The following is a 22,351-nucleotide window of genomic DNA, read 5'->3' as shown; positions in this document are numbered from 1 at the left end:
CGCTTGCTGTATTGCAGAAGTTCGAGTAATGAAGATTTTTGTGAGGTAAGTGATTCGTGAATGGTATAGGTTAATGTTAGTCAGGGCCATTCTTTTGTAGGGATTATTGAAAGTCAGATCGCGTTGCGCTAAAAATATTGTGTGTCAGTTTAGTGTTGATCAGAATAGGTAAAGAGCGAAATGTCTGAGTACGTTCAGTTCTGCTCAGCTGTTTGAAAATCAAATAACGTAAGGAATTTACCAGCACAGTAAGTCACTAATTTTTCTGAGGGGACGTTTCATATGTCGACCCTTAGCCGACGATACCTCACTGGAATCTTCTGATTTTTTCTTGTAGGTTGTGAAATTAGTGTAGCTTTTGTTTATTGCTAGTGTGTAATTGTAGAGAGAATCTCCTTTGTAGTTGCAGTCTTTCATTGTTGTACAGTAACACAGTTGTAACATGCAGGTAGATTTGCACCAAGTATTTGGCAGCTGCACTAGCAATTAACGAGATATTATTTTCAATACTGTGTTAATGTGTTTTCTTATTTTGCTCTTCAAATTGTCCTTTTCTGTGTTATCGTGTGAAATATTGTGACAATAATGGGGTGTGAAAAACGTAACACTAGGCTCCAAACTAAACTGAGAAATAATAGTGACGACGAGAGTAGCTTATCAGCACCACTGTATAAAGAAATAACAGACATTCAAAGTGGTAATTTGGTAATTGTGCATAGGGAAATGGAGCGGGCGGCAAATAATGGTGTAGACAGTGAAACAATTAGTGAACAGGGAAACATTATCGATCGATCGGTCGGCAACAGCTCACCTCAGGAATCCGAAATGACAGGACACAATCTCGCAAATACTGTAGATTCAGGTTTTGGGTCCTCACCGTTTTCTTAAATAAGTCAAGACATATTTTCTGCTTGTCAGAATATGAATGTTGCTGGTGCAAATTCACTGCCGAAAAGCACTGAGGAACATGTTTCAGACACCAGTGCATTGTTATTACAATTAATACAACAAATGGGACAAACACAGCACAAGCTTCAAAAGTTAGACACAATGGAACAAAATCTTCGAAAGTTAGACACAATGGAACAAAATCTTCAAAAGTTAGACACAATGGAACAAAATCTTCAAACGTTAGACACAATGGAACAAAATCATCAAAAGTTAGACACAATGGAACAAAATCTTCAAAGGTTAGACACCACGCTTGAACAAACACGTGAAGATTTAACTACTGAGTTACATAAAATCGAATCGAAATGTCAAAAAGTTTATAATGACGTAAAAACACAAATTGGTGAGCATTTCCAACCTATTTTTTCGTGGCATGAAAATACACTCCTGGAAATTGAAATAAGAACACCGTGAATTCATTGTCCCAGGAAGGGGAAACTTTATTGACACATTCCTGGGGTCAGATACATCACATGATCACACTGACAGAACCACAGGCACATAGACACATGCAACAGAGCATGCACAATGTCGGCTCTAGTACAGTGTATATCCACCTTTCGCAGCAATGCAGGCTGCTATTCTCCCATGGAGACGATCGTAGAGATGCTGGATGTAGTCCTGTGGAACGGCTTGCCATGCCATTTCCACCTGGCGCCTCAGTTGGACCAGCGTTCGTGCTGGGCGTGCACACCGCGTGAGACGATGCTTCATCCAGTCCCAAACATGCTCAATGGGGGACAGATCCGGAGATCTTGCTGGCCAGGGTAGTTGACTTACACCTTCTAGAGCACGTTGGGTGGCACGGGATACATGCGGACGTGCATTGTCCTGTTGGAACAGCAAGTTCCCTTGCCGGTCTAGGAATGGTAGAACGATGGGTTCGATGACGGTTTGGATGTACCGTGCACTATTCAGTGTCCCCTCGACGATCACCAGAGGTGTACGGCCAGTGTAGGAGATCGCTCCCTACACCATGATGCCGGGTGTTGGGCCTGTGTGCCTCGGTCGTATGCAGTCCTGATTGTGGCGCTCACCTGCACGGCGCCAAACACGCATACGACCATCATTGGCTCCAAGGCAGAAGCGACTATCATCGCTGAAGACGACACGTCTCCATTCGTCCCTCCATTCACGCCTGTCGCGACACCACTGGAGGCGGGCTGCACGATGTTGGGGCGTGAGCGGAAGACGGCCTAACGGTGTGCGGGACCGTAGCCCAGCTTCATGGAGACGGCTGCGAATGGTCCTCGCCGATACCCCAGGAGCAACAGTGTCCCTAATTTGCTGGGAAGTGGCGGTGCGGTCCCCTACGGCACTGCGTAGGATCCTATGGTCTTGGCGTGCATCCGTGCGTCGCTGCGGTCCGGTCCCAGGTCGACGGGCACGTGCACCTTCCGCCGACCACTGGCAACAACATCGATGTACTGTGGAGACCTCACGCCCCACGTGTTGAGCAATTCGGCGGTACGTCCACCCGGCCTCCCGCATGCCCACTATACGCCCTCGCTCAAAGTCCGTCAACTGAACATACGTTTCACGACCACGATGTCGCGGCATGCTACCAGTGTTAAAGACTGCGATGGAGCTCCGTATGCCACGGCAAACTGGCTGACACTGACGGCGGCGGTGCACAAATGCTGCGCAGCTAGCGCCATTCGACGGCCAACACCGCGGTTCCTGGTGTGTCTGCTGTGCCGTGCGTGTGATCATTGCTTGTACAGCCCTCTCGCAGTGTCCGGAGCAAGTATGGTGGGCCTGACACACCGGTGTCAATGTGTTATTTTTTCCATTTCCAGGAGTGTACATTACAGAATCACGAAGCAGCCATAAAAGAACTGCAAACTATTCTTCATGAAAATCATGAGACCTTGCAAGCTAAGATTGACTCAGTTGCATCTATCGATTCGGTTACGCAACTTGCAAAAACTCAGGAAAACTTAAAGGACACAGTAGATACGATTTCAACACAAATGGAAACTCTGGAACTTGGTTCAGAAAAACGCACTGAGGAAATAAGTTCACTCTCGGAGAAAGTAGCCGAACTTTCGGATCAGTTCACAAACTTATCTACAAAGGTGGATGATGATCTGAATGGCACAGGACCTCTAGCCTTCACTGACACAGAAGAGTATGAACAAATTAAGAAATTAAAACAAAATCAGAATCAAATTAATACGCAACACAAAACAAAAATCCGGGAAGTACAAGATCAGTTGGCACAAGTAATACAAGAATTACATATTTCAGAGGACACTCGCGCTCCAACTTAGAAATACGGAAAAGCCACAAAATAATAACACAGGGCACTTCGGAAATTATGAAAGAAATTGGCAAGGTACACCGAATTTTGAGATGGAACCGCCGAAACGACGTAACAATGACAGACATGCGACTCGCCGACATGATGATTTTGTCTGTAAGCTGTTCATACTACACGTAAATTCAAAACATTTAAAAATTCTGGCAACGACATTCTTCCACTAGCGTGGCTTCATCAATTCTCTCATTGTTTTCCTCCCAACTGGTCATTAGAATTTATGTGTGGCTACTTAGAGAATGAACCAGCTGCAAGAAAGCGATCGGTCATTCACGATTGCCACAGTGAAGGAGAAATTTATCATGCCTTCCTCGCAACATATTGGTCTCAAGCCACATAAGACCGAGTAAAACATAGCATCATAATGATGAAACATTTCGAACAATCTGAATTTTCTAGTCTTGTGAAATATTTTGAAGACATGTTGCACAAGAATCAGTACCTGCCAAACCCTTACAGCCCCTCAGAACTCATCCGCATTTGCCTAATCAAATTGCCTGAAGATTTACGACATACTATTTTGGCAGGGCGTTGTAAAGACGACATTCAAGCTCTTCAGGGACTGTTACAAGAATTGGAAATTGACACTGACAATCGCGGAACGCGAAAACAGGAACCCAACAATTACAGGTCATATCCGTCACAATTTCACGATGACAGAAATAATAACTGGACACGACAAGGCCATTCTCACAACGCAAATCGTGAACAAAATAGACACCACCCATATGACAACCACTGGAAGAGTAATAGTTACAGAGAAAGATCGCATTTCCGTAGTAATGAATATGACAGTGACAATCACAGAAACAGACAATATGGCAACCAGAACTATTATTATCACTGGAGACAGAATAACGTCAGACGCAACGGTCCACCGTGCAGTGACAATTCAGTGAGAAATTCTCCACCACTTCAACGACAAGAGAGAAACTACAGGCACTACCGACATGACGACAGACGATATAATCATAACGAAAGACCTGAATTTCATCAGAACTGGCGGGATTCAAACAGGGCTGGGCCCTCTCAGCAAGGTGAATTTGTAGAAGTTAGGTCTCCTAATCCCAATAACGACACACGCCAACAAAGAGATAGCAGACAATGACTCGCACCACTGACAGACACGTGCGCCGGTTGGCTCAGAGAAAAATAACATAGACGTTAACCTTGAGAAAAATTTGAGCATTCTTTACCGATGTACCATATACCACATGATAATTCCGTTGAAGTTGAAACTCTGCGTACTAGGAAGAGTAAAGGTTTACACCACATTTCACACGTAAAACCGTTTATTGAAAGTTAATTTGCTTTTTAACTAAGTCTTTGCATAAAATCTTCCACTTCACGTTACTAGTACACTTTGTCACACTTACAACATTTAACAACATTTAACATTTAACAATGTTTGAAGTTAAATATCCAGTCTAGGACCTAGGGAACATATTTAGACAGTAATTACGAATGCATTGTTATAGTGAACAGACGGCGCAGTGTTATTGTGTGTGTACATTCTTGCTTGTTAGTTGCACGATTACGTAACGGCTATAACGCTTACATACTTAGAACATATACAGGTACTGCTAATGAGATTTTAATGCAACATTTTGGTTTACTTGAAAATACAGTCTTTATTCGAAGTACTTTCTGTGGGATTAAAGATGACTTAGCATTTGGTTTCTTTGACAGCTACACGATTATATCACGACGCTACTAATGTGTGACACAGTTTACATTGTTGCTTTTGCAGTGTATCTGTTTTATATCTGCACAGCTTTTATGTATTATTCTGGAAAGTAACACATGTTTTAGTAGTAACTTTGGTGGTATAGCTACAATGAGACAGCCTTTTCCGTAGCACAACAGTACGCTACAGTGCAGTACTTTCTTCATCGCGGCAATAAGCGTAATAACTACGATATCTATACGAAAAGCATTTCACTTTTGTTTATGATGAGGTGAGTACATTGACTTCAGCAGAACTTTGCTTACAGAGGACGATAACTATGACACTTCTACAGAATTATCTTACAGCAAGACGCACATTTAGCGCTACAGGACACGCATTTGAGTGATTAACTTTGTACTTACAACATTTATTTTTAAAGATCTTTTAATTACAAAGAAAGTTTTCTGTGATACATTTCATTCCATTGCTGTAAACTGTAACACCTGAGGGTATAATTACGTTAATCCTCTGGGGGGTACACGCTTACCAATGTGTTTGGCAAGCACAAGGAGCCCTAGCTAATATGGCATCTGCTTATACAACTTTACACATCGGTACCATATTTCTCTAACACAGAATTACACAGCTATCAGATTATTTAACAGAGAAACAAACATTTTTTTTTACTACATCAGTGACACACGTTTACGCAATTACACCATTGCATAACTTCACACTTATGAAATTGTATTTTGTGTGTACTTTGTGAACTGTTCATATTTTTTTGGAACCATTGTGATACTGTGAGAGCTTTGAATGATATATTTGGTATGGGATAACGATTTTTAAAGTACGATTGAGGTAGATGACACTATTGAAATGAGCAGAGAATTTTTTAAGTTTTGAAATTATTGCAGAAAGCTACGACGTTTTTGAGATTTGACTGAGTTTTTATGATGTTATTATAACGACGCCGATGTACTATGCTGTTGAAGTGTGTTTATGATCAATAAGCTGATGCTATATGAGGAATCTGATTATTCTATGTATTTATTATGATGAAATATTGAAGAAGTGTTGACGAATATGTATGTGTGTAATAAGGTAAGGAATAATGAATAGTGGTTAGGGACTCTGACTTGTGAAAAAGGATGTTGGAAACCAAGAATCGTACTTTAAGAGATATGAAATGTGTGTAAATGAGTGAATGTATCACAATGCCGGCGAAACTTTTTTGGACACTGTTATATTTATATGATTTTGTTTCTACAGATTTGTAACGCAAATATTTCGACCTGTGAAATTTTATTTGTATCAAACTGTCACTGTAGCGGAAACTGATGTAAAAATTTCGGTAAGGAAGGTACTTCACTGTAAGCACCCAGCAGAGGTGGAGAAAAAAAAGAGGCCATTATCCTCGCTATTGACATTCCTTTGTAGAAAGCATTGCAAATACGACACGCTCATTACTTGGAAACATATTGTACTTTGTGTTACTTACTGAAATGCTTATGAATTGATGGGAAATTTTCTTACATCTGCACACCTGATAACGACAAGTGTCTTTCTACGAGAGTTGAGAGATTTTCTACTAACTTTTGAAATGCCACATGACTATTGAATGATATTTTTATGCTTCGCTTTAGATAGTTGCTTATTTCATTTGATATCTGGTTTCCAGCTGTGTTACAGCATTGGTTTTATAAAATAAAATAAAATGCATTTGCTAATGTGAAAACTTTCTGCCAACAGATCTATTAAATAATAATTTTATGATCCACATTCTTCGAAAAAGAAGCACTTGGAAAGGAAAGAGCAATAAGAAGGGACTAATAACAGTAACTGCGTACACAATTTTCTTTTCACATACTTGGTAATTTCTTTTGTAGAATTGGTTATGGTGCACCACTTCAATGACGTAGCCATTAAGATGTGAATAGACATTGGCCTTATATGCATTGTTGTCATTAGTGTACTATTTTTTCTGCTTCAGCTTTGTCATATTTATATATAAGTTATTGCATTTGCTGCTGCTGTTTGCCAGGCATAGTGTTACTAAATTTGCTTGTATTACTCTGTTAAGCCAGTTTTACTACTGATTTATTTTTCTTGTTGCTGCACATTGGCTCATATTAGTAGTAATGTTGCATTTGCTTTGCTAATTTAGATATACTGCTGCTTGCTTTGCCAATTTGCATTATTTTTGTCATTGCTGTTTGTGTTAATTGTTTGTTTACCAGCACAGTAACTCACTAATTTTTCTAAGGGGACGTTTCAGCCCTTCCGGTTCAGCTACAACATCTGCCGGTCACGACTCTATTGTGGTCCAGCACTTAGGTGCTACGCCGTCCAACTTGCTATTTCCTGTGTTTAAGCAGGACCAACACACCGGTGTGGGCCTTCCACCCAGGGCTTCAGTTCCGCCAGCAGTTTCATTTCCACTGGCGTTCCAACTTCTACTAGTACAGGCAATCATTCGTTACACAGTTTTTATAATAAAGACACTCTGTCACCTTTCATGCAATAAGCGTTAACAATTATTTACCAGACGTAAGTGACAATGTCAGTCTCCTTTATATATTCATATACACTATGTACAACCTATTACATGCTACCTAATTGTGTTTGTAGATCATGGCAAAGTATGTGAATGAGTGCTTGTAAGGTGAGAAATTATAGTCACCTTACACGGTGTTGACTATGAGGGAAGTCAGTTAATACACGTCTTGTAGAACTTAGTTGTGTTCGATATTTGCAGTCGTCACAAAACAGAAATCTGGATTGTATTCCTTTCTCCAAGTTGCTGACCTGTATGTGCCTCGGCCCTTTTCGTCGAAAACTAAGGTTTCTTGTCTGCTCAGTTAAGAAGAGTCCTCCATTACCATCAGCTGTTCTGTATTTCCACAGGGGGTGGTTATTATTATTAAAATCCTGCACATATATGACTGGGTGTGGTAATGTAGGGCTGGACTTCTTGAGGCCAGGTAGTGCTTGGTCGTTTGCACACATTGGTCTCTGACAGTTCTATCTTAACAGCAGCTTCATGTATGTTGTGGTGCACTGTTGCTGAGCACAGGTGGGCCTCTCCAGTCACAGATCGATTATAAGTGGCAGCGCCGTAGGTACCAAATGGACTGTAACCGTGGATCTTGCCTCTCCATTGGAGTTGATCTTTATCTGCAGCCTGAGTTTCCTGAACTGCAACCAGATCGATGTTGTCATCACATAAAATCTTGCTTAACACTGTGTAATTAGCCCAACTTATCCCTCCTACCTTAATCTTCAAATCTTGATGACAGGTCCATGGGGCCATATTTTCTATAGTCAGACATTTTAGTTCCTCTCAGATCTGTGATAGTCGATGTACGATTAGGCAGGAAATCAACGATTAAGATCGAGGATTTTTTGGCTGACTCACAGTGATTGTTCTTTATCACCACCCAGCGGACCCGTGTAGCTTAGTTATGCCACGGACGCGAACAGTCCTTGTAACCCAATAATTACATAAAATACTTTACCTTGAATAAATCTCCTGAATTCACATTTGTAACTTCACTCCTGGTTTCACGATGAAGCGATTTTCCCTCCTTAGTGAGCTCATCCATAAATTTAGGATCGATAATAATTCCAATGGAAACAACTCTAGATAAGGGACAACGGCGTCCCAATTTCCGCGATGATATTTTAAATCATGTAATGAGCTCTCCAAGGTCTTACCTCAACATCAATTTTAATATTTCGAGCTTGCAGTAGTTTGCTTCAGTAGTCAATTGGTTTCCAACAACTGTAGCTAAACTGATGCCATGATTAAAGACTTGAATAATCTCACACAATCAAAACACCCGACGTTTAAGCTGACAAATATAACTTACTATGAGTTTCAACAACAATCTTATCCAAGTGAGCTCATAGTGGTATTTCGACTTCAAGCGGAGCACTCCAAGGAGTATCAGGCATGGAATTTAAAGAACTTCCGAGACATTGTTCAGAATTTACCATCGCTGTGGACTGCTACTGAACGGGTTGTAAAGAAGTTGAATCACTCACAAAATAGTTTCTGCCTCTTGACAAGTCTCAGCTGCATGTACTCCACGTAAAGCTATGACAACCGCAGAGAGAATATTTTGAAAAGGATTTCACGAAGAAAATGTGTCTTGACCTACTTTACAAGACCCTCTAATATTACTCGCGTTATCATAACCTTGCCCACGGCATTCACTGACGATGATGATGTTTGGTTTGTGGAGGTCTCAACTGCGCGGTCATCAGCGGCCGTACAAATTCCCAGTCTGTACTCAGTCCAATCTAGCCACTTTCACGAATGATGATGGAATGATGAGGACAACACAACACCCACTGCCCGTGCAGAGAAAATCCCCAACCCGGCCGGGAATCGAACCCGGGACCCCGTGAACCAAAAGACGGCATTCAGTGATACGAACTGAGTGTGTCATAAGTGTTGATCGAATTATGTTGTGGTTGGCATGAGAGCCAACCGTGTTCCTAAAGGAGGCCGAAATGCACGCGTTTTAGCTCACGCAGGCTGGCGTGAGGTCTGGAACATGACAAGGGAATTAGAATTGAGAAAAACGGACGTAGCTGGTGGAATACTTTACTTTAATCCATTCATGGAGAATGTCGCTCTTTATGGTACATGATTCACAATATCAATAGTACGGATACTTGCGCCTTGCTAAGTCGTAGCAAATAACGTAGCTGAAGGCTATGCTAACTATCGTCTCGGCAAATGAGAGCGTAGAAGTCAGTGAACCATAGCTAGCAAAGTCGGCTGTACAACTGGGGTGAATGCTAGGAAGTCTCTCTAGACCTGCCGTGTAGCGGCGCTCGGTCTGCAATCACTGATAGTTGCGACACGCGGGTCCAACGTATACTACCGGACCGCGGCCGATTTAAAGGCTACCACCTGGCAGGTGTGGTGTCTGGCGGTGACACCACAAATTAAATGTGCACTACCAACTCTCGTTTTATGTTTACAATTTATAAATTCCAAAAAACCGTTCATTTATTTCATGTTTATCAGTTTCCTTCTGAAAATAAATATAACACAGAATGCAAGTTGTTTGTTCAATATGATGTGAATCAGGAGGTGCATCAACAATAACTGAATAATACTTCTTATTTTCTCTGGGTTCCAAGATGACGCCCCTGACATGACGGGTACAATTAGAAATAAATTCGTTCCGACAATAACTTGAGAGGTAAAGCACTTGTAAACCTATTCCAGCTTCTTTTCGGTCTCTAACCCTGATAATGTGTTGTGCAAGAAGCGACTCAAGAGCTCTAATATTTCGAGTAAATCTCTAATTTTCTGAACTGAACACCCGAAGGCAAAGCCTCTTTCTCCAGGAAATAACGTCACATCAAACAACGCGAGAGTTTTCGTGTAAACTGGCTATTCCACAGAGGAACAAATAAGAACATTACCTCTTTACTTCCGAGAATCAGCATGGCCAATGTACCTCTCTCATATCATTTTATGTCTTCATTTCTACGTTTCTGCCAGATCAACTATACACAAACAGAGTTTTTGTTTTGTTTTTTACTCTTGAACGCAAAATATTTCGTGTATAATCGTATTTCGAGTACAATCACCTTGTGATGGAATCAGAAATGTATTACCTTTGAATGTTGTTGGAAAACCTACCAAATTATAATGACGTTTCAGAGCTGTTGCCGTGTACATTTGTTTTGAATATATTTTGATAGGATTATAACAAACATTTAAAAAAAGGGCATTTTCGATTTCATCAAAAGATGGTTTTGATGCACGATGTCTAAAAAGAATATTGTTCATTGGAAGGGAAAACACGAAATAGAATTGTATGCAATTTTCCTGTATGGCTCATAAAACTGAAGTGGAAAGGAAGAGATTGGTTATGCTGGTGCTGAGTTCTCTTATTTATTGTATGATACGGAAGTTAGCATCCTAGAGGTGCCGGACCTTGAGAGACTTGGGCCCCCCGTGAGACTTGGGCCCTGCATATTTCGCCCTTACCCCTCCTCCTCCTCCCCCGCCCCATCGCTTGCAAGCCCCTACCTCTTCCCGTCGGGCCTGAACAGATATCTACAAGAAGATTGTGGGGGAGCACCACATATTATTCTTGCAGCACGTTTTTGAGCAAAAAGAATTTCTCTCTTAAAGATGTGTTACCCCAGAACGTTATTCCACATGACATTATTTAATGAACATATGCAATATATATCATATTACTTATTTGTCTCTCTCCAAGATCTGAAATGATTCTAAGCGTGTAGGTGGCTGAACTAAGTTGTCTTAGGACTTCCAAAATGTGCGTTTTCCAGCTTAAATTCTCGTCAGTATGGACACCTAAGAATTTTGAAGTTCCCACCCTATTTATTATTTCCTCGCCATCTGCTATGCTTATCATTGGTGCACTACGCATGGATGTGCAGAACAGTTGTGTCTTTTTAAAACAGATCGTGAGACTACTCGCAGAAAACCAGCGATCATATCCAGAATGAGATTTTCACTCTGCAGCGGAGTGTGCGCTGATATGAAACTTCCTGGAAGATTAAAACTGTGTGCCGCACCGAAACTCCAACTCGGGATCTTCGCCTATCGTAGGCAAGTGCTCTACCAACTGAGCTACCCACGCACGACTCACGCCCCCTCCTCTCAGCTTTACTTCTGCCAGTACGTCGTCTCCTAACTTCCAAATTTTACAGAAGCTCTCCTGCGAGGAGACGAGGTTCTGGCAGAAGTAAAGCTGTGAGGAGAGGGCGTGAGTCGTGCTTGGGTAGCTTAGTTGGTAGAGCACTTGCCCGCGACAGGCAAAGGTCACGCGTTCGAGTCTAGGTCCGGCACACAGTTTTAACCTGCCAGTAAGTTTCACCAGCGATGATATATTTAAGAACATTGTTTACCATATCTTCTGTTTCTGTATGTATGCTTGGCTTGTTTACAACACTAGTGTCATCTGCAAAATTAAGTAACTCTGCTTGTTGTATATTATATGGATGATCATTCGCTTATATGAGGAACAATGGTGGGCTTAAGACTGAGCCTTGGGGAAACCCGCACTTTATTTCTCCCCAGTCAGAATTACGTCTCCGATTTATATTGGTTGAATTACTAAGTACAGCTTTCTGCATTCCTTCGGTAAGATATGACATTATCCATTGGTTGGCCAAACCATCAGTCGCAATCAGTTTGCTGCTGTCTGTGCGTGCAAGTCCCTCTCAAGCACTTTTCGAGCGAAGATGGCCGTGGGAATAGAATCAGATAGACATTGGACGTCTGGTTCCCCACAAAAGACCATGGTACAGAAAGCTGCACATGCTGAAATCTGTCAGTACCTGACTGCAGATGTCCAGGGAGTCCGAGTATGTTCCGACTAGTCTCCATTGTGCCTCTTTTCAAATTTTACAAGTCACTGAGAGCACCGACAGCCCAATGAAGCGTTAAATATGTTCATTAATGTAAACACTAATCATGGATACACATTCTGCAAACTGACTCGTCCACATCATGTCGTTAAGAGGACAGTTCAAATAATCTATGGAACATGTAACTGATTAACTGAGTATCAGCGTGTGGAGGGTGTAGTTCAGGAACAGATATTTCGGTTATGTTTTGCGGGTGTTTTTCATACAGTGACATAAGATCACTTATTCCGGTTACCATAAACATGAACCACATGATATTTATCTCAAAATCCTTGGTGCTGCTCCTTCTGCTACCTCTTCGTGATGAGTATGCTTTAAACCAGGTCTGTTCACGGGTCTACTTATGCGAGCTGGCTCGCACTGAATTCACAGGAGTGAGCAAATGAGCAACCGGCTGGCTCACTGCGAGTAATGGAAGAGGAGGGAATCGGGACAAGACATTTCGACACCAAAAACCGTTATAAGCGAGTCTGTTCTTCGGCCGCTAATGGTTCTACGGCGACGTTCTGCTTCACTGCGGATAATTAATGCACTTCTGGGGCAATTTATTTCATAAAACTGTTTCATTGGCTAGAAATAACGATTAAATGAAACTTTCATTTCTTTTAATTGATGAGAGACCATGGAAACATAATATCTGTTACGACTGATGAAGCCTTATGATGAATGTCGTTTTCGGACGCAGTTCAAATAGAGCTCAATACATACTCGTATTTCGTGACTATTTTATTAACATGTTAAAGATAGAGACACTGCATGTCAACGGCTGGTACCGGATGACGTTCGAGTCCTCCCTCGGGCATGGGTGTGTGTGTTTTTTCTTAGGATAATTTAGGTTATGTAGTGTGTAAGCTTAGGGACTGATGACCATAGCAGTTGAGTCCCATAAGATTTCACACCCATTTGAACTGCATGTCAACGAATACAACTTATTTTGCTTTTCACTAAAGCATTAATGTCGGACACCACATACTCAGGACCGCTAACTCAAAGATATGCTTTGAAACTTGCAGCGGGGCGGGTCGTATTCTCACTGAACTTTAGAAAACCATCCCACCTACCTGGATATATTTCAAGTTGTCTGCTCATTCACTCTGCGATTGTACATACTGGTTTAGCCGCTGAAAGCAGCCTTGACGAAAAGTCAGCTAAATACCTACCACGCTAAGGCCACATAACTCCAGTCCATGGGAAGTATCTGAAAGTTAGTTAAACTATAGGGCGTTCGGGATTTTTGCATGACTCATTTGAAAAATGTCTAAAATTTCCTGTAAGATGGTTTATTGTGTTTACAACACGGAAAATAACTATCAAGCCCTTATTTAATATCCCGACACTAATTATGCAATATACGTCTTGAAATGTTCACACACGAAATCTTCTAAAATAAATCACTCACAAAGCTCAAACTTTCTCAAAATACTCAACACTACAGTCGCTTTTCATCAACTACACGAGAACCGAGCAAATGCACGGATTTCTTCACTTTGGCAGAAATTTGATCAGCGTGATTTAACATAGGTGTCTACCAGGAGACGGCTCCTGGGCGACTATATCATCTCATGGATCTGAGGCACAAAGCCCTACACAGACGCGAGGGAAATGCTTATTTCCTTTTGGCTAGTAGGTTAAGAAGCCAATCAGATTGTATCGAGCACTTCTACACTCGTGGTTTTTCCAATGTCAATCAATCAGACTACCGTAAGTAATTTAGACTAGAAATTTCGTAATTCCGAAACTAAATGAAATTTAATGAACAAAAAATATGATTCCTTTCCATAAAATAAAGTACTAATAAATTCGCCCCTTCTGGCTGCCCTTTACAAAATCAAGCTCAGTTGGACACACCTCATAAATTCCCATATTACACAACAACTTTCTCACGCTTACATTTACATAGGTTTGATGAAATATGACATTCTCACTTTACGTATGTCCTCCATTCACTCTCAATCTCTCCAAAAGACTCACTCAATAAAAACACAATGAAATAATAATTTCCCTGTCTGTGGTAATGAAACTAAAGAAAATTCTAGAATATTAGATTATATGAACCTTTGCTTTTGGTTGTAGTTTCAATTGATACTATCAATGAATACATTACATACCTAACTCGGTTTCACATTGCCAGCACATTATTATGTGTTTTAAGTAAAAAATTATATCTCCGCAAGTTTTGAAGTTATTGATTTGAAATTTTATCGGTATGGTTCTGTTATCAATAGAACTTGGTACACTAAGTATGAAAAAGATCGAGTAATATTTAACAGTACTTCTTCAGATTCGTAGATAGTATGTGTTAAGTAGTGCACGCAGTATTTGTCAAGTACACAGCTCGCCCGGCCCAGTAGCCAGCGTCAGCTGTGCGAGCGTGAGAAGCAACGCCTCCTCTCCATCCGGGTCCACGGCAAACTACGTTTTCGGTGCAAGGTGACAACTCGTAATGATATGCTACGTGACAAACTGATGTCGGTCACTAAGCTTCTGTATATAGATTTCCCCCTTTTCATTGCGGCAAAAAGTTACCCGCACAAATATGTGGTTCCAAACATCGACATAATCGTAGCTGAAAACTTATTAAGTAGCACAAATTTATCTCGAAGAAAATTTTATCCGAATCTACAAGTTTTATTTTATTACGAAACGTATCACTTAACTGCCTGCCACACTGCAGCTAGGCAACCTGCACAGTCGCGTTAGAAATTGATACTGGTGTGTGTGACTTACGGTTTGTAGATCCTAATCCGCCCGTAATTCTGGTTTTAATCGATTTTGAAAGAGTTACTCTTTACTTTATGCACTTCGCCATTAACCCTGGAACTACACTGTGGGGTTGCGGGCGACCCGGCTTAGTGCTTATATCTCCCTGCGCTCTTGCAGTTTCAGCGCAGACGGTTGTCGCTCTGTGTACATTTACTGCGGGTTACTTACCGTGCTTCGGTGCGTCCTTCGTGAACAGTGTTAGCACAGGGCCCTGTCGGACCCCATAGTGGGGTTACCGTTACAGGTTCTGATCGGGATTATTTCTTGAGCTCGTGCAAACAATGGCGTAAAGACGTGAGTGGATACCAGAAAAAGGCCGTGAAAGGGAGCTACTTGAAGAATTAGTTGATAGTGATAGCCATTCATCTGATACAGCGTTCAGTGAACTGGAAAGTAGTGAAGGAGCTAGTTCAAATGGCTCTGTGCACTATGGGACTTAACATCTTAGGTCATCAGTCCCCTAGGACTTAGAACTACTTAAACCAAACTAACCTAAGGACATTACACAACACCCAGCCATCACGAGTCAGAGAAAATCCCTGACCCCGCCGGGAATCGAACCCGGGAACCCGGGCGTGGGAAGCGAGAACGCTACCGCACGACCACGAGAGAAGGAGCTAGTGATCTCAGTGATAAAAGAGGAGAAGATGATCCTGCCCTAGAATTAGCAGATGAAGATGATGTCTCAAAGAAAAGTTATTTATGGCAAAAAGGGACATAACTGGTATACTGTACCCTTCCACCCCAAGAGCACTGGCTGGATATAAGTCCTGACTGTAAAGAAGATAGGCCGTGCTGTTCTAGGCGCTTCAGTCTGGAACGGCGTGACTGCTACGGTCGCAGGTTCGAATCCTGCCCCGGGCATGGATGTGTGTGATGTCCTTAGGTTAGTTAGGTTTAAATAGTTCTAAGTTCTAGGGACTGATGACCATAGATGTTAAGTCCCATAGTGCTCAGAGCCATTTTGTAAAGAAGATATACTGTAAGTTTATTCGGAATTGCAAGTCGAAAGACATAATTAGCTAGGGAGATTCGTAATTATTATATGTCCATACAGCTAAAACTATGTGTTCTGTTTCTTTGCAGCAATAGGTGGTAAAAGTTTTGTTTTCAACTTTAAACTAAATAAACCCTGCAGTTTTAATGCTTTAGTTTGGCTGTGAGTAAACGCTTTAGTTTCTCCTTTATAGTTATAATACCCTTCTGACTGTGAAGTACGATGATGAACGTTCGCCTTTAAAACTACAAAGTTTTTAGAAGGTGATGTAAAGAGAAAATATGATGCTTCGTTTCTGGGGTAGCGGGCAGCCCCGCAGTGGGGAATGTGTTCCGAAAAATTCAATAGGTGGTACGAGAGCCGGCCAGTGTGGCCGAGCGGTTCTAGGCGCTTCAGCCTGGAACCGCGCGACCACTACGGTCGCAGGTTGGAAACCTGCCTCGGGCATGGATGTGTGTGATGTCCTTAGGCTAGTTACGTTTAAGTAGTTGTAAGTTCTATGGGACTGATGACCTCAAATGTTAAGTCCGATAGTGCTCAGAGCCATTCGAACCATTTGTGGTTCGAGAGTAAAGTATATACAGCCAGGTTAAAACTACAGTGAGCATATTATCATCCCCCTGACGACTATGCACAGCTCGCACTCCCCCTGCGCTATATAGTGACATCCGACAGCCGCATTTCGTTGTGAGCGCTCACTACTCAGGAGGCGAACTAGCGTGGGCGCTCGCGCTCGGCCAGTCGCCTTCTCAACAGACCTGCATTGAACATTACTGTCTTCCGTGATGAGAACTGCTGTGTTGACAGGTCTGCACACATACATTCCTCGTTTGACCAACACTCCGACAACCTGTCGCACATCTACATCTACACCTACATCTGCCTTCCTACTCCTCTAGCCACTGTGGGGAGCGTGGCGGAGGGTACCCTGTACCACTACCAGTCGTTTCCTTTCCTGTTCCAGTCGGAGAAACGACTATCTACATGCCCCCGTACGAAGTGGCTTATCTTCGTGGCTCTTACGCGAAATGTATGTTGGGTCCATTAGGATCGTTCTGCTTTCAGGCTTAAATGCCGGTTCTCTAAATTTTCTCATTAGAGTTCCTCGAAAAGAACGTCGCCTTCCCTCCGGGGATTCCCATTTGAGTTCCCGAAGCTTCTCCGTAACACTAACGTGTTACTTCAACCTACCGGTAACAAATCTAGCAGCCCGCCTACGAATTGCTTTGATGTTTCCCTTTAATCCGGCCTGGAGGAGATTCCTAATACTCGAGCAGTATTCAAGAATATGTCGCACTATGTACTGTCTCGTTTACAGAGTGAGGCAAACTATCCTAAAATTCGACCATTCGCCTTCCTTACCACAACCCTCATATGCCTGTTCCATTTCATATCGCTTTGCAAAGTTACGTCCAGATATTTACAGCATCGTCAGCAAATAGTCGCAGATTGCTTCCCACTCCCGTCCGCCAGATCATTTATGGGTAGAGAAAATAATAGCGGTCCTGTCATACTTCCCCGCAGCACTCCTGACGATATCTTTCTCTCTGATGAACAAAAAAATGGTTCAAATGGCCCTAGCACTATGGGACTTAACTGCTGAGGTCATCAGTCCCCTAGAACTTAGAGCAACTTAAACCTAACTAACCTAAGGACATCACACACATCCATGCCTGGGGCAGGATTCTAACCTGCGATCGTGGCGGTCGCACGGTGACAGACTGATGCGCCTAGAACCGATCGGCCACAGTGGCCAGCTCTGATGAACACTCACCGTCTTGGGGAACATACTGGATTCCACTGTTTAAGAAGTTTTGGAGCCACTCACACATCTGGGAACCTTTTCCGTATGTCCGTACCTTCGGCTGGCCCTCAACTTTAAACGCACAGAAAATGACTGAAACTATTTGGAACAGCGAGTAAAATGTAATATCAACATCCCAGCAGTTTGATAGCTGTGCACGATCTAATCATCAACCAGTGGCTTCAGCTCGATGGTGATCTAAAGAAGCTCGTGTGCTCTCTTTCTCGCCGAATCAGGCTGTTATCAAGCCGAATGTGATTTCACCTGCCGTTACAAACTTTTTGTCTAGAGTATTATTTTAGATTCTTGGCTCTCTTGTCATTCCACTTAATCAGATGCACAAGGAGTGAAGTTTCAGTTCCTAAATTTTCGCTTTACAAGCAATCTTGAGTATCAACAGACTAAGTTTTGCAGCTGTACTTGGAGATTACACAAATTTACGATTAGAAATCGATGGCTACAATAAAAATAATGAAAGTATCAACACTAATGTTAAAAGGCAAACCGCGAGGGGAGTTTGGGTGGTGAGGGTGAGACAGCCGCGCAGACAATGCACGCGAGCCTGGCTGCTGGCAGCGCTACCTGAGGCAATGAAGCGGCCGCCCGCAGCGCGGGGGAAGCCGCCGACACGACTGGAGGCGTGTCCTGCCGCCCCCGCGGCGGATCACACGCTTGTTTTTTCTGCTTCACTTGGAACCCTCGTGGCACAACGCGTCACAAACAAGCTGCCCTCGCCAACACCCTCGGCCTCCTGTAGGTCCATTCTCAGAGTGTGCTTACAAAACCGACAGCTATTTGTCACCATAAAACAGCGCACGAGGAAAGGCGGTTACGTCCTCAGACTCGAGAATACGTAATAGCTGCATCATAAAACAACGATTGAGGAAAAGCCGTTACGTCCTCAGATACCTGAATACGTGAAAGTTTGCGGCAAAATTAGTATAGTGAGTCCCTTAGGAAACTGGAGAATGGTAACAAAACCATAACGGCACCAATCTGTATAAGAATGAGTTCTTTTATCTTCGTGGTCGCCATTCATGATGTGCAATGAAAGGCGTTGTAAGTTTACTAGGTCCTTCTGAAAACTGTCTTGTCGGTAGTTTTGAAAGTAAGGCATCCTGCGAGGCTCAGCGTCTCCCACTACAGTTTTTTTATCTCTACGACAGTCAATCTGAGTAAACAAACCAGTGATAAAAGGCGCAGCTCTCATTAGAGTCTTTTCTACATTATCCGATAATCCGTTTCTATATCTTACAATAATCCGTAAAGGGAGCGGCTGATTTCGTTCCACATCCTTCCGTAATCCGAACCTTTAGCTCTGCCCCTAATGACCTCGCTGTCGACGGGGAACAACTGGTAGTACAAATATTTTTTAACGAACTTCTTTCGTTCCTTAATTATATTCCCTTAGAATTCTTCTAATAAACCCGCATTTAGCGTCTGATATCCGTATGGCTCCATTTATGCGGTCGTTTCACTGACTGATCGAGTAGTCAAACGATATTAGATATCTTTGCCTAAATCAAACTAATTTTAGAGCCAAGTATGTCGTTTAAGAGATGATTATCTGCAACTCTCTCTGCCCTTCGTAACTAAGAATATAAACTCCCTGTACGCTGCGGCACCTTTTGCGAACAGCCTCTGGTATGTAAGCCTGGCGAACAGCGGCGGCCTTAGCACACTACCGTAAGGTACGTCGGACTATCTTTTCTTCTTTTGCCTACCGCCATGCCGATTGCTGAGTTCTGTTGCATGCAAGTCGTCAGTCAAATAGTATTTCTGTTCTGCTATTCCGTATGTACGTATTTTGTTGCTGTGATGTTCACGCGCAAACTAAACAAACCTATGGAAAATCGTACAGCTCTTCTCTGAATTTCGTCCATCTCATTATCCAACTAAGTATAGGTTCCAGACCTACGAGAAGTACACGAGAACCGGTCTAACGAAGGTTTCGTAGGCAGCCTCCTCCGATTATTTTGTGACGCATCTACGTTTCCCAAACCTTTAAGTGGCATCTAACCCTACGGCGTCCGTGACAGATACTTCTATGCTGATGCTATGATTATACGACAGCGAAACAAACACTGGTAACAGTAACTTCTGTAAAATATCTGGGAGTATGCGTACGGAACGATTTGAAGCTTAAGGCGGGTGCCAGGTTGAGATTCATTGGGAGAGTCCTTAGAAAATGTAGTCCATCAACAAAGGAGGTGGCTTACAAAGCCCTCGTTCGACCTATACTTGAGTATTGCTCATCAGTGTGGGATCCGTACCAGGTTGGGTTGACAGAGGAGATAGAGCAGATACAAAGAAGAACGGCACGTTTCGTCACAGAGTTATTTGCTAAGCGTGATAGCGTTACGGAGATGGTTAGCAAACTCAAGTGACAGACTCTGCAAGAGAGGTGCTCTGCATCGCGGTGTAGCTTGTTGTCCAGGTGTCGAGAGGGTGCGTTTCTGGATGAGGTATGGAATATATTTCTTCCCCCTACTTTTACCCCCCGAGGAGATCACGAACGTAAAATTAGAGAGATTCGAGCACTTACGGAGGCTTTCCGCCAGTCGTTCTTCCCACGAACCGTACGTGACTGGAACAGGAAAGGGAGGTAATGACAGTGGCACGTAAAGTGCCCTCCGCCATACACCATTGGGTGGCTTGCGGAGTATAAATGTAGATGTAGACTGATTCCAGTAACTGACCTTTGATTCTGTAGTATAGAGATAGTGAGGGATTTCTTCATTTGAGCACATTATCAGCCAAAACATCGCGACCACTGCCCAGTACAAAACTGAATGCCTCATTTTGTCATATGGTGCCACGTATCGCTGTAAGGAAAGTATAGAGGGGATAGGTAAAATTTTGTGAACAAAGGTAGTAATGGGATGGCTGTGTTTGACCTTCAACAATGCAGGTAAGGCACGTGTTACGCCGGAATGTGCGCGTTCAGTATGGACTAGGCATCAGTGCAGGTTGTTTACGAGGAGTGCACACTTCGTATTTGCATTAAGAGGCCGAGGTCGACGTGCAATGAAAGATCTAACAGAGTTCCAAAGAGGGCGGATTGTGGGGGCCCGATTAGCTGGAGCATCCGTAACCAAGGCAGTCAAATTATTGAATGTTTCAAGAGCAACTGTTTTAACAGTCATGACATCTTACACAAAACATGGAAAGACATCATCATATAAACGTAATAGTGGGCGCAAATCGAAACTGAATGACAGAGATCGTCGTACGGCAACACGAATTGTGTCAAAGCACACAAAACTACGGCAGCTAAAGTGACTGCAGAGATCAATAGCCATCTTCAAGACACTGTATCTATCGACACTCTCTCCGAGAACTCCTCGAAGCGAATATTCATGGCCGAGCTGCTATACCGAGACCGTTAGCGACGACAACCAACGCAAAGGAGCGTAAAACGTGGTGTCAGTAGCATAAATCCTAAACGGCTGATAAGTGTAAACACGTCATATGGTCCGACGAGTCTAGGTTATTGTTTTTTCCAACATCGGGCCATGTTTACGTTTGGAAAACGCAAAAAGAAGCCTACAAACCTGATTACTCGATTACAGAGGTTAAGCATGGAAGTGGAAGGGTAATGGTGTGGGCAGCCATATCTTAGTATCCTGCTGATCCCATCATTACTCTCAAAGGCCGTGTTACAGACAACGATAATGTGAACATTTTAGGTGATCAGGTGCACCCCATGATTCAAATGTTGTTCCCCAACAATGGTGCCATATTGCAGGCCGATAATGCACCAATTCATACAGCCAGCACAGTACGATCGTGGTATGAGGAGCATGCAGCTGAACTGCAGCGTCTTCCCTGGCCAGCACAGTCCCAGGACTTGTGGGCGGTATTGGAGCGCAGACTCCGGAGCAGATTTCCGCCTCCTTCCTTACTACAGTAGTTAGAAGAGGTTCTGATCGAAGAGTGGCATAACATTCCACTCGAGACTATACGTTCGCTATATGCCTTATTGATAAACCAATCCCAAGGAAGTACAGGTGTTCGCATTATTTTGCCTGTCCTCTGTACAAGAGAAGCAGAGAAGAATGTGGAATCATTCTGCCGACCGTACGGGCTGCAAATGAGGAAACAAACTGCCGTAAGAGACTTTAACAAAGGACCGATTATTTGGGAACGAACATCTCGGAAACGGTCAAGCTGGTCAGCTGTTTGCATGCTACTGTCGTGAGCATCTATGGAACTAGTTTCAAGGACGGTGCATCCATGGGTAGGTGGCAAAGTGTTACACGTGCAGGTCTCATCACAGAACGTGGATATCGGAGATTTGTCCTCTCTGTAAAGCAGGAGATGCCAGAGCTGACGACAGAGCACAGTTCCACTGCAGACACAAGTGTATCAGAGAGCACCGTTCAGCGCGCTTTGTTGAACGGGGCGTCCAGCAGTAGA

This window comes from Schistocerca gregaria, chromosome X, assembly GCF_023897955.1.
Source record: "Schistocerca gregaria isolate iqSchGreg1 chromosome X, iqSchGreg1.2, whole genome shotgun sequence".
NCBI classification, from domain to species: Eukaryota; Metazoa; Arthropoda; class Insecta; order Orthoptera; family Acrididae; genus Schistocerca; species Schistocerca gregaria.
The sequence above is the reverse complement of the archived record's forward strand: the minus strand, read 5'-3'. Positions refer to the sequence as shown.